We start from the raw sequence: 16907 nt of genomic DNA, 5'->3' as shown, positions 1-16907 counted from the left end.
TCTATCGTGATAGCGATTATTTTTTCCTTTTTCAATTCAGTCCACACTCACCAAATGTTTCATGTTGCTGATCCATAAAACTTGCACAATAGTCCTGATTCTTTCTACCCTTTTCAACGGAGTATACATAATCTCTTTTGAATACTAGATAACAATGATCAAAACGTTTCCTGGAATTGAAATGGACATCACTGATTTGGGTCATAGACTTCTACCCAATGTTGTGCTCTTCGTTTCTGACTTGAAGTATCGGTCGCACATCTCATCCAAGAAAATAATCACACAATATCAGCTAGATTCGTTTTAAAACGGTGCAAAAATTTCTGAGAAAATCGATTTCGCTGTTACTTTTAGTCTCCATTCAACAAATATGTCATATATCTATAAGAAAAGTTTCCGTTTAAATGCCACACTAACACCTTGGCTGCTTATCGGTTCTTAGATACCAACGGAAAAATGCTCCTATCGGAGCGCAAAAACTGTGAACATGTTCCTTTTCATTTAAAAGGCACTGACGGAAAAGTGAGGTACCAGCTGCCTCATTCTAGCTTTAAAATTTGTTTACAAAAATTTTAGCATGCTGACATATTTGCGTACTATTTTTTCAAATGTAGTTCACCTCAAACTCGACAAGCTCATTCATACCCACTAGTCCATCAGTATAAGTCGCTCATACCCATCCACTCCAAGTCGCCCTTTCTCAGCCACTCGTTCAGACCAACTCACTGCCATTATCTCTTTGTGTCTCTCTATCATTGCCTCCTGTGTCACAGCTACGGTTCCCTTCGTTCTGTCCCACTACTACAGTCTCCTATCCCTGTCAGTCTCCCTCTCGCTCTCTCTTACTGCTGATATCTCATTCCATCCTTCCTACTGCTGTTGTCTATTCTGATTGTCACTGTCTCTCTCTTCCTCCTTGTCACTGTCGTATACTCTGTCTCTCATTATCACTGGTTCTCACCCACTTTCACATTCTCCTTCTCTTTGTTCATCCCCCCGTGCCACTGTCTCCTTCACCCTTTTCCTAGCATTGTTCTGTCACTATCGACTATTGCACTGCCACTGTGTCCTTTTTCTCACAGACTGCCATTATCCCTTTGCACTTTCTGTAACACAATCACTGTCTACTGTCTTCCAGTATTTATTACGTTTCTGTCCCTTTACCACTGCCACTGTCTTCTTCTTTCTCGGCATAAAAAGGAGCGAATATGTACGCATGCGCAAATTTTTGAGAAAAGAAGAGATGTTGAGGATGTGGAAGAAAGCAGTTCGTACCCCAGTTTTCAGTCATAGTCTTTTAAATAAACAGGAAAATATTCACTTTATTTGTCCTTCGATAGCAGCAGGGCATGTAACATACGAAAAGAAATGTATTGATCAGTAAAATATGGATAGTTTACTTGGGCGAAATAGAAATAACCCAAAACTAAATTTACACCTCATGCCGGATCTTACGCGCAAAAAAATTTTGCATGTGCTTACGTTCTACAACACTGAGTTGTCAGCTCATAACGGAGACACTTTAGAGCATATTTCTCCGTGCTACGTCACTTTATAAACTATGTTTTCGCCGCACACCGAATTTTTCGTGCGTGTGTTATGTGTACAAGTAGGGTAACTTCGAACCTCTGTATCTTGGAAACAGATAAAGATATGAAGAAAATAGTCGCGATTGATCGAGATCGATGTCTTGGGAATTTCTTATAAAAATTACAGCCATTTGCTGTGCATATCCGTTTCGGAATCCGCGGCTGGGTTTTTGTACAAAAAACCTGTTCTTTGGATGATTATCGATAACGGATGGCCGGCCGGAGTGGCCGTGCGGATCTAGGCGCTTCAGTCTGGAGCCGAGCAACCGCTCCGGTCGCAGGTTCGAATCCTGCCTCGGTCATGGATGCGTGTGATGTCCTTAGGTTAGTTAGGTTTAAGTAGTTCTAAGTTCTAGGCGACTGATGACCTCAGAAGTCAAGTCGCATAGTGCTCAGAGCCATTTGAACCATTTTTGATAATGGATGAGGATTTTTGAAAAGAGGGGATGCTTCTTCTACATAAATGCCTAGAGAATACATCGTTAAAATTTGAGCAATTTTCTGCGGTTGGTCATTATTTAGATTTCACCTCATACCACATTTTACGTGCAGAAGTAGGGTTATTTTGAAACTCTGTATCTTGGAAATGGATAAAGATATCAAGAAAATTTTCAAGGTTGTTCGAGATCGGGCAACGGGTTCTACGCAACTCTGGTGACTACTTTGAAGGACAGTAACAGGTGGAGACTTGTAACTCTTTTGTACCGGTTGTGAATAAATAGTTGCCACTATTTAAGTTCGAACCCCCTTATATCGTAAAAATTTCAGCCATTTACTGCGTATAGTCGTCTCGGAGGCCTATACTGGGTTTTGATCCGCAGGTAACTGCGAAAATATACACTACTGGTCATTAAAATTGTTACACCACGAAGATGACGTGCTACAGACTCGAAATTTAACCGACAGGAAGAAGATGCTGTGATATGCAAACGATTAGCTTTTCAAAGCATACACACAACGTTGGCGCCGGTGGCGACACCTACAACGTGCTGACGTGAGGAAAGTTTCCAACCGATTTCTCATACACAAACAGCTGTTGACTGGCGTTGCCTGGTGAAACGTTGTTGTGATGCCTCGTATAATGAGGAGAAATGTGTACCATCACGTTTCCGACTTTCATAAAGGTCGGATTGTAGCCTAACGCGATTGCGGTTTATCGTATCGCGACATTGCTGTTCGCGTTGGTCGAGATGGTTGGTTGGTTGGTTGGTTGTTTGGGGAAGGAGACCAGACAGCGTGGTCATCGGTCTCATCGGTTTAGGGAAGGATGTGGAAGGAAGTCGGCCGTGCCCTTTCAGAGGAACCATCCCGGCATTTGCCTGGAGTGATTTAGGGAAATCACGGAAAACCTAAATCAGGATGGCCGGACGCGGGATTGAACCGTCGTCCTCCCGAACGCGAGGTTGGTCGACATCCAATGACTGTTAGCAGAATATGAAATCGGTGGGTTCATGAGGGTAATACGGAACGCCGTGCTGGATCCCAACGGCTTCGTATCACTAGCAGTCGAGATGACAGGCATCTCATCCGCATGGGTGTAACGGATCGTGCAGCCACGGGACGTTTGCAAGACAACAATCATTTGCAAGAACACTTCGACGACGTTTGCAGCAGCATGGACTACCAGCTCGGAGACCATGGCTGCGGTTACCCTTGACGCTGCACCACAGGCAGGAGCGCCTGCGATGGTGTACTCAACGACGAATCTGGGTGCACGTCATTTTTTCGGATGAATCCAGGTTCTCTTTACAGCATCATGATGGTCGCATCCGGGTTTGGCGACATCGCGGTGAACGCACATTGGAAGCTTGTATTCGTCATCGCCATACTGGCGTTTCACCCGCCTTGATGGTATGGGGTGCCATTGGTTACACGTCTCGGTCACCTCTTGTTCGCATTGACGGCACTTTGAACAGTGGACGTTACATTTCAGATGTGTTACGACCCGTGACTCTACCCTTCATTCGATCCCTGCGACACCCTACATTTCAGCAGGATAATGCACGACCGCATGTTGTAGGTCCTGTACGGGCCTTTCTAGATACAGAAAATGTTCGACTGGTGCCTTGGCTAGCACATTATCCAGATCTCTCACCAACTGAAAACGTCTGGTCAACGGTGGCCGTGCAACTGGCTCGTCACAATACGCCAGTCACTGTTCTTGATGAACTGTGGTATCGTGTTGAAGCTGCATGGGCAGCTGTACCTGTTCACGCCATCCAAGCTCTGTTTGATTCAATGCCCAGGCGTATCAAGGCCGTTATTACGGCCAGAGGTGGTTGTTCTGGGTACTGATTTCTCAGGATCTATGCATCCAGATTGCGTGAAAATGTAAATACATGTCAGTTCTAGTATAATATATTTGTCCAATGAATACCCGTTTATCATCTGCATTTCTTCTTGGTGTAGCAATTTTAATGGCCAGTAGTGTAGTAAAAAAACCCTTTTTGTGGAGTTTTCCGGGGAACCGGCCTTGCGTTAACTATCATTATCTCTTTGTGTCTCTCTGTCATTGTCTCTTGTATCATGTATTGTCTCCTGTATTGTATGGTATTAAACCGGGGACCTAGATACGACGGAGGGGCTTCGTCCTGCCGTAGCCCTCAGTGGTTCACAACCCCACAATAGGCCACAGCAGTCTACCCACCCCACCGCCGCCCCACACAGAAGCCAGGATTATTGTGCTGTTCGGCCCCGAGTGGACCTCCCAGGAACGTCTCATACCAGACGAGTGTAATCCCAAATGTTTTCGTGGTAGAGTAATTACGGTGCACGCGTGTGTGGTAACGGTGTTGGCGCAGCAATCGCCGACACAGTGTAGCTGAGGCGGAATAAGGGGAACCAGCCCGCATTCACCGAAGTAGATGGAAAAACGCTTTAAAAACCACTGGCCGACACACCGGACCTCGATACTAATCCGCCGGGCGGATTCGTGCCGGTGACCGGCATGGCTTCCGCTTGGGAAGCAGCGTGTTAGACCGCGCGATAGCCGGGCGGGTATCTTTCTCTCTTACTCGTTGGCATTGTCGTATACTCTGTTTCTGAATATCACTGACCATCACCCACTTCCTCTTTCTCTTTATTCCTCCCTCTTCTCCTGGCATTGTCTCCTTCAGTATTTTCCTGGCACTGTTCTGTCTCTGTCAAATACAGGGTGTTTCAAAAATGACCGGTATATTTGAAACGGCAATAAAAACTAAACGAGCAGCGATAGAAATACACCGTTTGTTGCAATATGCTTGGGACAACAGTACATTTTCAGGCAGACAAACTTCCGAAATTACAGTAGTTACAATTTTCAACAACAGATGGCGCTGCGGTCTGGGATACTCTATAGTAAGATATTTTCCACATATCCACCATGCGTAGCAATAATATGGCGTAGTCTCTCAATGAAATTACCCGAAACCTTTGACAACGTGTCTGGCGGAATGGCTTCACATGCAGATGAGATGTACTGCTTCAGCTGTTCAATTGTTTCTGGATTCTGGCGGTACACCTGGTCTTTCAAGTGTCCCCACAGAAAGAAGTCACAGGGGTTCATGTCTGGCGAATAGGGAGGCCAATCCACGCCGCCTCCTGTATGTTTCGGATAGCCCAAAGCAATCACACGATCATCGAAATATTCATTCAGGAAATTAAAGACGTCGGCCGTGCGATGTGGCCGGGCACCATCTTGCATAAACCTCGAGGTGTTCGCAGTGTCGTCTAAGGCAGTTTGTACCGCCACAAATTCACGAAGAATGTCCAGATAGCGTGATGCAGTAATCGTTTCGGATCTGAAAAATGGGCCAATGATTCCTTTGGAGGAAATGGCGGCACAGACCAGTACTTTTTGAGGATGCAGGGACGATGGGACTGCAACATGGGGCTTTTCGGTTCCCCATATGCGCCAGTTCTGTTTATTGACGAAGCCGTCCAGGTAAAAATAAGCTTCGTCAGTAAAGCAAATGCTGCCCACATGCATATCGCCGTCATCAATCCTGTGCACTATATCGTTAGTGAATGTCTCTCGTGCAGCAATGGTAGCGGCGCTGAGGGGTTGCCGCGTTTGAGTTTTGTATGGATAGAGGTGTAAACCCTGGCGCATGAGACGATACGTGGACGTTGGCGTCATTTGGACCGCAGCTGCAACACGGCGAACGGAAACCCGAGGCCGCTGTTGGATCACCTGCTGCACTAGCTGCGCGTTGCCCTCTGTGGTTGCCGTACGCGGTCGCCCTACCTTTCCAGCACGTTCATCCGTCACGTTCCCAGTCCGTTGAAATTTTTCAAACAGATCCTTTATTGTATCGCTTTTCGGTCCTTTGGTTACATTAAACCTCCGTTGAAAACTTCGTCTTGTTGCAACAACACTGTGTTCTAGGCGGTGGAATTCCAACACCAGAAAAATCCTCTGTTCTAAGGAATAAACCATGTTGTCTACAGCACACTTGCACGTTGTGAACAGCACACGCTTACAGCAGAAAGACGACGTACAGAATGGCGCACCCACAGACTGCGTTGTCTTCTATTTCTTTTACATCACTTGCAGCGCCATCTGTTGTTGAAAATTGTAACTACTGTAATTTCGAAAGTTTGTCTGCCTGAAAATGTACTGTTGTCCCAAGCATATTGCAAAAAACGGTGTATTTGTATCGCAACTCGTTTAGTTTTTATTGCCGTTTCAAATATACCGGTCATTTTTGAAACACCCTGTATTTTCTGCTGCCACTGTGTCCCTCTCTTTCTCTCACACTGTCATTGTCTCCTTCGATCTTTCTATAACACAACCACTTTCTACTGTCTTCCAGTATTTACTACTTTTCTATGTCTTTGCCACTGCCACAGTCTTCTTCTGTCTTAGCATAAAAAACCACGAATATGTTTACATGCCAAAACTTTGGGAAAATTTTTAAATTGCTAAGGAAAGTAGAATGTGTCAGCTGGTACAAAACATTTCAATCAGGATCTTTTTAATATACTGGAACATATTCGCATCTTTTGTGATCCGGTAGGAGCATTCCCTTCTTTTACTTGCTGCAGCAGAGCATGTAACTTACAGGAAAAGAAATTTAATGGTTAGTAAAATTTAAATCGTTTACGTTCGTGAAACTGAAGTGACACAAAACTAATTTTACGTCTCATGCTACAACATGGCATTCCAAGATGATAATGGCAACACTTCGGAACATATTCTCCCATGCTGCGTCACCTTATAAACTACATTTTTACCTCACACCAGATTTTACATGCGTATTTTACTTATACAAGTAGGATAACTGTCAACCTCTGCATCTTGCAAATGGATCGGGATCTCAGAAACACATCGTAAAATTTACAACCATATGCTGTGCATGACCGTCTCTGAATCCGCAACTTCGTTTTGGTAAGAAATCATCAAGTTTTAGTGATGTTTCTCGACAGCGAGTAATGGTTTTTGAAAATGCTGCCGTTATTTATTATTTACATTTCGCTCATACCGGATTTGACGTGTAGAAGTAGGATAAATATGAATCTCGGAAACGGATAAAGATATCTAGAAAATTTTCTAGGTTGTTCGAGATCGGGATCTAAGGAATATATCTAAAAATTTCAGCCATTTCCTGTGCATAGGCGTCTTGGGTACTCGGCTGGATTTTGGTCCACGGTGATGACGAAAATACAGCAAAAAAACATTTTTGCGAGTTTTTCCGAGGGACGGCACATGAACTGATGGTGCCTCTCCGTAAGTCCCATCAAACCCACCGCAGACCAAATCAAATGCAAAAAGAACCCTCCGGTTTGCTCCGTTCACCTAAGCAGGAGGAAGTGTGTAACACTAGTAATTTCTGGATTGTAGTATAGTGACACCAAGACGATCCTTCTGTAGGGTATACAAATGGTCTCTAGCCTAAGGGCTATCCAAAACACTTAACCCTTCCTTTCCATCACCAATAGAACCACAAATGTGCGCGTCTTCAGATACAGTTTTTATGCGCTGCGTTTTGGAACATGCTAGGTACAGGTGATGTAGCACGCATACAGATAAGGAGCGCTCAGAATGTTTCCATTTGAAGTCCACATTAACCGCTTGCCTACATGTCGGTTCTTACATACCCGCATCGGAGTTGCGCTTGGTTGCACATACGCTGCACATCACTATCAAACCGAAACTTTTTCATCGTCCCTGACAGAACAAAATTGTCTTATGGTTATTTATATACGTAAAATGTACCACATTACAACTTTTCATATGCTTGTGTTCTCAACTATTTCCTCCGTCTAGCGTCCAACACAAAATTGAGACTCCTCTCGTTGTTTTCATCTGGGATCAAAGTTTTTCTATGTCCTTCACGTGAATCATCGTCAGGGAAAGTATTGAATACAGCCGTTCCTCACTTACCTGTCGAAAATGAAATTATGGAAAATTAATGAACCTTCCCCAAATTTGGATGAATTTCCTTTGACAATACCATTCAAAACAATTTATGGCAGCAACATATTCCATCATACGGATGTAAACGAACACACTCACCGGTACCGCTTTAAAAATCAATAAAGTCTAAACTTTTCCGAAGCTCAAGAGGACATTTCACTTACGTTTTTGCGCAATATGTCCCAACATAACGAATAAATGATGTCGCCGACGACAAGACAGTAAATCCTAATCTACCTTCCTCTTTTATCTCTGTACCTAAGCGGGACGTTTTTCCTTGCTCACTCTTTTGTACTAACTACTTTATGTAGTACACAACAGAGCACAAAAATTCACTAGGATATCTGCCCCCCCCCCCCCCCCCCATGAACCATGGACCTTGCCGTTGGTGGGGAGGCTTGCGTGCCTCAGCGATACAGATAGCCGTACCGTAGGTGCAACCACAACGGAGGGGTATCTGTTGAGAGGCCAGACAAACGTGTGGTTCCTGAAGAGGGGCAGCAGCCTTTTCAGTAGTTGCAAGGGCAACAGTCTGGATGATTGACTGATCTGGCCTTGTAACAATAACCAAAACGGCCTTGCTGTGCTGGTACTGCGAATGGCTGAAAGCAAGGGGAAACTACAGCCGTAATTTTTCCCGAGGGCATGCAGCTTTACTGTATGATTACATGATGATGGCGTCCTCTTGGGTAAAATATTCCGGAGGTAAAATAGTCCCCCATTCGGATCTCCGAGCGGGAACTACTCAAGAGGATGTCGTTATCAGGAGAAAGAAAACTGGCGTTCTACGGATCGGAGCGTGGAATGTCAGATCCCTTAATCGGGCAGGTAGGTTAGAAAATTTAAAAAGGGAAATGGATAGGTTGAAGTTAGATATAGTGGGGATTAGTGAAGTTCGGTGGCAGGAGGAACAAGACTTCTGGTCAGGTGACTACAGGGTTATAAACACAAAATCAAATAGGGGTAATGCAGGAGTAGGTTTAATAATGAATAGGAAAATAGGAATGCGGGTAAGCTACTACAAACAGTATAGTGAACGCATTATTGTGGCAAAGATAGATACGAAGCCCACACCTACTACAGTAGTACAAGTTTATATGCCAACTAGCTCTGCAGATGACGAAGAAATTGAAGAAATGTATGATGAAATAAAAGAAATTATTCAGATTGTGAAGGGAGACGAAAATTTAATAGTCATGGGTGACTGGAATTCGAGTGTAGGAAAAGGGAGAGAAGGAAACATAGTAGGTGAATATGGATTGGGGGACAGAAATGAAAGAGGAAGCCGCCTGGTAGAATTTTGCACAGAGCACAACATAATCATAACTAACACTTGGTTTAAGAATCATGAAAGAAGGTTGTATACATGGAAGAACCCTGGAGATACTAAAAGGTATCAGATAGATTATATAATGGTAAGACAGAGATTTAGGAACCAGGTTTTAAATTGTAAGACATTTCCAGGGGCAGATGTGGACTCTGACCACAATCTATTGGCTATGACCTGTAGATTAAAACTAAAGAAACTGCAAAAAGGTGGGAATTTAAGGAGATGGGACCTGGATAAACTAAAAGAACCAGAGGTTGTACAGAGATTCAGGGAGAGCATAAGGGAGCAATTGACAGGAATGGGGGAAATAAATACAGTAGAAGAAGAATGGGTAGCTTTGAGGGATGAAGTAGTGAAGGCAGCAGAGGATCAAGTAGGTAAAAAGACGAGGGCTAGTAGAAATCCTTGGGTAACAGAAGAAATATTGAATTTAATTGATGAAAGGAGAAAATATAAAAATGCAGTAAGCGAAACAGGCAAAAAGGAATACAAACGTCTCAAAAATGAGATCGACAGGAAGTGCAAAATGGCTAAGCAGGGATGGCTAGAGGACAAATGTAAGGATGTAGAGGCCTATCTCACTAGGGGTAAGATAGATACCGCCTACAGGAAAATTAAAGAGACCTTTGGAGATAAGAGAACGACTTGTATGAATATCAAGAGCTCAGATGGAAACCCAGTTCTAAGCAAAGAAGGAAAGCAGAAAGGTGGAAGGAGTATATAGAGGGTCTATACAAGGGCGATGTACTTGAGGACAATATTATGGAAATGGAAGAGGATGTAGATGAAGATGAAATGGGAGATACGATACTGCGTGAAGAGTTTGGCAGAGCACTGAAAGACCTGAGTCGAAACAAGGCCCCCGGAGTAGACAATATTCCATTGGAACTACTGACGGCCTTGGGAGAGCCAGTCCTGACAAAACTCTACCATCTGGTGAGCAAGGTGTATGAAACAGGTGAAATACCCTCAGACTTCAAGAAGAATATAATAATTCCAATCCCAAAGAAAGCAGTTGTTGACAGATGTGAAAATTACCGAACAATCAGTTTAATAAGCCACAGCTGCAAAATACTAACACGAATTCTTTACAGACGAATGGAAAAACTAGTAGAAGCCAACCTCGGGGAAGATCAGTTTGGATTCCGTAGAAACACTGGAACACGTGAGGCAATACTGACCTTACGACTTATCTTAGAAGAAAGATTAAGGAAAGGCAAACCTACGTTTCTAGCATTTATAGACTTAGAGAAAGCTTTTGACAATGTTGACTGGAATACTCTCTTTCAAATTCTAAAGGTGGCAGGGGTAAAATACAGGGAGCGAAAGGCTATTTACAATTTGTACAGAAACCAGATGGCAGTTATAAGAGTCGAGGGACATGAAAGGGAAGCAGTGGTTGGGAAGGGAGTAAGACAGGGTTGTAGCCTCTCCCCGATGTTGTTCAATCTGTATATTGAGCAAGCAGTAAAGGAAACAAAAGAAAAATTCGGAGTAGGTATTAAAATTCATGGAGAAGAAATAAAAACTTGGAGGTTCGCCGATGACATTGTAATTCTGTCCGAGACAGCAAAGGACTTGGAAGAGCAGTTGAATGGAATGGACAGTGTCTTGAAAGGAGGATATAAGATGAACATCAACAAAAGCAAAACAAGGATAATGGAATGTAGTCTAATTAAGTCGGGTGATGCTGAGGGAATTAGATTAGGAAATGAGGCACTTAAAGTAGTAAAGGAGTTTTGCTATTTGGGGAGTAAAATAACTGATGATGGTCGAAGTAGAGAGGATATAAAATGTAGGCTGGCAATGGCAAGGAAAGCGTTTCTGAAGAAGAGAAATTTGTTAACATCCAGTATTGATTTAAGTGTCAGGAAGTCATTTCTGAAAGTATTCGTATGGAGTGTAGCCATGTATGGAAGTGAAACATGGACGATAAATAGTTTGGACAAGAAGAGAATAGAAGCTTTCGAAATGTGGTGCTACAGAAGAATGCTGAAGATTAGATGGGTAGATCACATAACTAATGAGGAAGTATTGAATAGAATTGGGGAGAAGAGAAATTTGTGGCACAACTTGACCAGAAGAAGGGATCGGTTGGTAGGACATGTTCTGAGGCATCAAGGGATCACCAATTTAGTATTGGAGGGCAGCGTGGAGGGTAAAAATCGTAGGGGGAGACCAAGAGATGAATACACTAAGCAGATTCAGAAGGATGTAGGTTGCAGTAGGTACTGGGAGATGAAAAAGCTTGCACAGGATAGAGTAGCATGGAGAGCTGCATCAAACCAGTCTCAGGACTGAAGACCACAACAACAATCTGCCCTTGTTGTAACGTCACGCAAATGATGGCTTGAAATAAACAGTGTAACATTAAATCAACTCATCACAAGTTTACGAGTAATAGTACAGGCTGTACAACGATGAATGATGGATCATCCCCGTATTTCACGTCTGTGCAAGAGATGGACCCATCTGTGTACCCGAGGTCATGCAGTGGTACTCTGTGTCAAGTGAGGACAGCTGACGCTGTCGTTTACCCACAGGGAGACAGTAAGTCAATGGTCCTCCCGCGGTGCCTCGACTTAATAGATAGCAATACCGTAGGTGCAACCATTCTGGAGGAGAATCTGCAGAGTCTAGACATATGGTTCCTGGAGAGGGGCAGCAGGCTTCTCAGGACCTTTAGATGACTGAATCATCTGGTCTTGTAACATTACCCAAGATGGTCTGCTACGTAGGTCCTGTGAAAGGCTGAAAACAAGGGGAAACTACAGCCGTACTTCCAGAGGACTTCCCACTCTACTGTACGGCTTAATTATGACCGTATCCTCTTGCGTAAAATAGTTTCCAAACCGATCTCCGGGCGGAAACTATTCAGAAATAAACTGAAAATTAAACTAAACTAAAAAACGAAAAAAGACTAAAGTGCCTTTCTGCGAGTCGGAGCGTGAAATGTTTGGTCCCTTAATCAGGTGGGTAGGTTAGAGAATTTAAAACGAGAGCTTTATTAACACCGATCATATATGTAATGTTAGAAAACTTATTCTAGAGGTATTTTTTATGAGTATTGCATTGCACGAAAGTGACAAGTGGGCGATAAGCAGTTCAGAAAAGAAGAGAATAGAAGCTTTTGAAACGTAGTTTATTTATTTATGCATCGGAGTCCAAAAATGAAACTCTAAAACACAATATAAACTAAAACTAAAATCTAATAATAATCACTGAGAGAACCGCACACTGCCGGCCGGTGTGGCCGTGCGGTTCTAGGCGCTTCAGTCTGGAACCGCATGACCGCTACGGTCGCAGGTTCGAATCCTGCCTTGGGCATGGATGTGTGTGATGTCCTTAGGTTAGTCAGGTTTAAGTAGTTCTAAGTTCTAGGGGACTGATGACCACAGATGTTAAGTCCCATAGTGCTCAGAGCCATTTTTTTGATCAATTAATCACCCCACCACCGACCACACCCGCCGCCGATTACGACCACCCCCGTCCCCGAACACGTCCACCCCCTGGATGACGTCATGTGTTTTTCTCAGGTAGCACGTGGGCCACAGCCCCCTCCCTCCCACTCCACCCATCCTCTTCCCCAACCCACCCTACTGGCGGGAATTTAGAATTTTGGCGGGAATTTCTTTGTCCCAGGGCTGTGCTGACATCGCACTCCCCCCTCACCCAGGGATCGGTGGGAAATTAAAATTGGTGATACCCTTTCTGGGAGTCAAATCCTGGTCCTCCAAGACTGACAGCCCCAGTCCACCACCCTAACACAAATATACCACCAGAGGTGCTTGGAATTGATGGGAAATTAAAAATAGCAGTGCTTTTTCTGGGACTCGAACTCTGATTCTACTGGAAGGAAAGCAAAAGTGCACCACCCAACACATGGAAACTGTCCAGATTTAGGAGAGGAAGGTTAGGTTAGTGTACTCTATTTATTTTTGTCAGGAAAATGAAGTAAAGATAGGTTCTAATTACGTAATTGATCATAAAGATTGGGCCTAATTACACAACTATATGTGTAGCGCTATACAAGGACGGCCTAAAATCGCAATACAGCTCAAAAACTGATGATACCGTACAAGTGGTGATCTCCTGTTGGGTAGAAATTTCGCAGTAGCACTCGAAACTAGACACACTCAAACACTACCCTTCACCTACAAGCTGGTCGAAAAAAGGCAGGGATATAAGGTACTACCTTTAATCTTTTTGGCTAGAAATATGTTCAACTGACGAGATGCTGGTGTTAGACAGAGAGGAGTTTAAAAAGTGTATTACCTGTAAGCATACAGTATCTGTCGTTGTTTGACATCATAGTTCACTATAGACGCCTGCTCAAAAACAACCCTACAGAGATTTATACAAAATAAATTAACAAACGACGGAACTGATCCTCCTTAGTACACAAAGCGGGTTAGAACACTGTTGCAGTAACAACGAAACAAACATGCAAAATTTAAACAGACGCAAAAGCCCCAAGATTGGCGATCTTTTACAGAAGCTCGAAATTTGGCGCGGACATCAATGCCAAATGCTTATAACAGTTTTCACAATGAAACTTTGTCTCGAAACCTGGCAGAAATTCCAGAGAGATTCTGGTCGTATGTGAAGTATGTTAGCGGCAAGAAACAATCAATGCCTTCTCTGCGCGATGGCTATGGAGATACTATCGAAGACAGTGCTGCCAAAGCAGTGTTACTGAACACAGCTTTCCGATATGCCTTCACAAAAGAAGACGAAGTAAATATTCCAGAATTTGAATCAAAAACAGCTGCCAACATGAGTAACGTAGAAGTAAATATCCTCGGAGTAGTGAAGCAACTTAAATCACTTAATAAAAACAAGTTTTATGGTCCAGATTGTGTACCAATTAGATTGCTTTCAGCGTATGCTGATGCATCAGCTCCACACTTGACAATCATATACAACCGTTCGCTCGACGAAAGATCCGTCCCCAAAGACTGGAAAGTTGCACAGGTCACACCAATATTCAAGAAAGGTAGTAGGAATAATCCACTTAATTACAGGCTCATATCATTAACGTCGATATGCAGCAGGATTCTGGAACATATATTGTGTTCGAACATTATGAATTACCGCGAAGTAAACGGTCTATTGACACACAGTCAACATGGGTTTAGAAAATATCGTTCTTGTGAAATACAACTAGGTGTTTATTCCCATGAAGTTCAAAAATGGCTCTGAGCACTATGGGACTCAACTGCTGAGGTCATTAGTCCCCCAGAACTTAGATCTAGTTAAACCTAACTAACCTAAGGACATCACAAACATCCACGCCCGAGGCAGGATTCGAACCTGCGACCGTAGCGGTCTTGCGGTTCCAGACTGCAGCGCCTTTAACCGCACGGCCACTTCGGCCGGCCTTCTCATGAAGTGTTGAGTGCTATTGACAAGGGATTTCGGATAGATTCCGCATTTCTGGATTTCCAGAAGGGTTTTGACACTGTACCGTACAAGCGGCTTATAGTGAAATCTCAGTTATGTGACTGGATTTGTGATTTCCAGTCAGAGAGATCACAGTTCGTAGTAATTGACGGAAAGTCATCGGGTAAAACAGAAGTGATTTCTGGCGTCCCCCTAGGTAATGTTATACGCTCTTTGCTGTTCCTTATGTATACAAACGATTTGGGAGACAATCTGAGCAGCCGTTTTAGGTTGTTTTCAGATGACGCTGTCGTTTATCGACTAATGAAGTCATCAGAAGATCAAAACAAACTGCAAAACGATTCAGAAAATGTATCTGAATGGTGCGAAAATTGGCAGTTGACACTAAATAACGAAAATTGTGAGGTTACCCACATGAGTGCTAAAAAGAATGCGTTAAACTTCGATCACACGAAAAATCAGTCAAATATAAAGTCCGTAAATTCAGCTAAATACCTAGGGATTACAATTACGAACAATTTAAATTGGAAGTAACACATAGGAAGTGTTGTGGGGAAGGCTAACCAAAGACTGCGTTTTATGGCAGGACGCTTAGAAGATGTAACAGATCTACTAAGGAGACTGCCTGCACTACGCGTGTCTGTCCTCCTTTAGAATACTGCTGCGCGGTACGGGATCCTTACAAGACAGGACTGACGGAGTACATCGAAAAAGTTCAAAGAAGGGTATCACGTTTTGTATTATCGTGAAATATGGGAGAGAGTGTCACTGAAATGGTACAGGATTTGTGCTGGACGTCATTAAAAGAAAGGCTTTTTTGTTGCGACGGAATCTTCTCACGAAGTTCCAATCACCAACTCTCTCCTCCGAATGCGAAAATATTTTGTTGATACCGACCTACAGAGGGAGGAACGGTCACCATGATAAAATAAGGGAAATCAGAGCTCGTACGGAAAGATATTCGTTCTTTCCCCACACTATACGAGATTGGAATAATAGAGAATTGTGAAGGTGATTCGATGAACCCTCTGCCGGGCACTTAAATGCCATTTGCACAGTATCCCTGTAGATGTAGATCCACTGGTGAATCATATTCATGCCACTCTCATATCTCGAAATGAGTCACCTTTTTCGAACCTATATGCAAAACATTCCATACAGCAAAAATTTCAGCGCTGTTCTTTTTTTTTTTTTCTGTATCTTGTAAGTGCTCCTCACCTCCGCCTCACCTTTCATGCAGCTTCATCCCTGTGACCATCCCAATTTAAGTCTGAACTGAATGGAAGTTAGAGAGCGCTATGTCTAAGGCCTTCTGCATCTCGTGGAGGAACAAGACGAGCTGAGTTAACGCGAGAGGAGCGCATTTTCACCACTCAATAGGAAAGATAGTACGAGCAGTTATGGTGGTATCTCTTGTTGGGGAAATTAGGAAGACTCCACATCATACATGGCATAGAGGACAGATGAGAATATTGGCACTGCACTGCGACAGCTCTCCAAATTACATAAGGGTACTGCAGTCCTAAGGGAATGTACGTCTCTCAGGGTGCATTCATGTTCATCACCCAGACATTCTCTCCCAACATGGTATTTTGTACCATCCAACAGAGAAAACCTACGAACTATAAAAACTCTGCTAATGTCATCCATTAGAGGACTCAATGAGATATTACCACGTCCATGTCTTCTGTTATATCTGAAACAATTAGGGTCTGCTTTCCAGCATTGACGATATGTGGCGATCCTATTAAATATACATGTATGTTCATTGGAGCAGGTGGCTTCTTGATCGACGTCCTTCCATAGACCGGTAATAGGTTTTATCACCTGTACTGTAGGAGGGCCATATCCAACAGACTATCAATCACACGGAAGGGTACCTGTATTGCTCCTTCATAACCAGTTTAATACACTGTTTTTTCGTTTCTAACATATCCAATCATGACATACACTTTCTTTTTTCTACCATGACTTAGATGTCTGTGCCAGCTGCTGCTAAACTCACATTAACACGTTTTGATCCTTTGCCTCTCACAGAAAGCTAATCATCGCATGGCGTAGACTGTACAGCTATCACAACACAGACTTGTAAAAATACAACACAGAAGCGATGTTTCTCATTGACAAAAATATGGAACACGTCGCAAAATATAGAAACTCGAAGTGTTTGCAGCATTGTAAAACACTT

This window comes from Schistocerca piceifrons, chromosome X, assembly GCF_021461385.2.
Source record: "Schistocerca piceifrons isolate TAMUIC-IGC-003096 chromosome X, iqSchPice1.1, whole genome shotgun sequence".
NCBI classification, from domain to species: Eukaryota; Metazoa; Arthropoda; class Insecta; order Orthoptera; family Acrididae; genus Schistocerca; species Schistocerca piceifrons.
The sequence above is the reverse complement of the archived record's forward strand: the minus strand, read 5'-3'. Positions refer to the sequence as shown.